The following is a 1373-nucleotide window of genomic DNA, read 5'->3' as shown; positions in this document are numbered from 1 at the left end:
TTTGCTGTAATATGTCCATTAATTTAATATTGGTGGGAAAAGTGAGGGAATGTACAAAAGAGAGTGGACCTTCTGTAGCCAAATGTCTGGTTCTCATCAACGTGATCATCCCCTCCCACCCACCTGCACCTTCCCTGTCCTCCTTCGGATTCTTTACTTTATTCGGTCCTGTGCTTCCTCTGTGTAATCCTGTTTGTTATTGTGTTGAACTGGGATCAAAGCTAAGCTTACGGCAAGACTCGCATAACAAAATACTCCCTTCCATCCTCCACGCTTTCCTTTTTTTTTTACCGCCCTACCTCCTGCCCTCTGATAATAGCTACCAGTTCTCCCATATGTCTCTAATACTAGACAGTGGAAAGAAAGAAAGACGTTGTACAGAAGGAGAGCGTCAGTGCCTCGACTTATAAACTATTTTATGATCATATGGCCACCATTCTCTAAGCTTTTTTGCAGATGACAGTGTATTTTCAAGAAAATAAGTTGTCTGTATTGGCACAGCATTGGCTGGCAGCTGTCAACATTACAGAACATCCACAGCTTCTCCTTCTCCTCAGGGTGTGATTGTTAGAAGGTGATTACCATACTTGAAAAATTATAGATTTAACCTAACTACTACTACTACACTACTTCTGCATGCTGTAATTAATGAAGCTCTAACAACATGCTGTATGTCTCCTGCCTCCATAGATAATATCTAGTTAAAGACCTTTCTTTGCCAGTATCTGTGAATATAGGCCTCCTGTCTGCCATCCAATGAGAAACAGACTCTTACTGTCTCCTCCTGGTCCAATTCTCCTCCTGTGAGAGTTTAATGTAGCTGTCCTCACTAATTCTCTATGAATAGCATTTTACACACTTTCTGTCCCTATTAAAGCCATCGGTTGGTTCAGAAATAGTTGTGACGATGGCATTGTTTCTGTAGATACTGTGTCTTGAGATCCCAGAGACCGCTCTGTTCAGGTCCCTGTTGGCTTCCTAGCAAACTGATGTTGCTTGTCAGAGTTAGATGTTGAGATTTGGCATGTTGCACAGCAGAGCAAGTCATCTTAATGTAAGTGCACTATAAATAGCAGTGTATTTGGCCATGTCAGTTTTTGTTATTGATCAGTGCAGCAGCTATCTGCCGATATAAGTTTCATATCTCTGTATCAGCAACTCTAGCTGAGAGTGCCAGGAATGTACTCTCAACTGGCAGGATGCTGGTACTGGAGCTTGTTCTGGACCCAAAATCTAAAAGCATTTCAAGTGCTAAAATACTAAATTCTGGCCTTTTAGACTAGTTAGCTAGCTAGTCTTTGTCCACAACCAAGGATGAAGATGTTATCGGGCAACCAGAATTGTCTAAAAACCAGTAGAAATGGGGACTGGTA

The 1373-nt window shown here is 41.7% G+C and overlaps 1 protein-coding gene across 1 annotated transcript in view; it reads left to right on the top strand.

The window, feature by feature from the left end:
* Positions 1–1373, top strand: part of vamp4 (vesicle-associated membrane protein 4) — a 9188-nt gene that overhangs the window by 2433 nt on the left and 5382 nt on the right. The window lies entirely within an intron of this gene.

The sequence above is a fragment of the Morone saxatilis genome, unplaced genomic scaffold (genome assembly GCF_004916995.1).
Source record: "Morone saxatilis isolate NCDOM2014 unplaced genomic scaffold, NCSU_SB_2.0 Contig12, whole genome shotgun sequence".
NCBI classification, from domain to species: domain Eukaryota; kingdom Metazoa; phylum Chordata; class Actinopteri; family Moronidae; genus Morone; species Morone saxatilis.
This window is presented reverse-complemented; position numbering and strand designations above follow the sequence as displayed.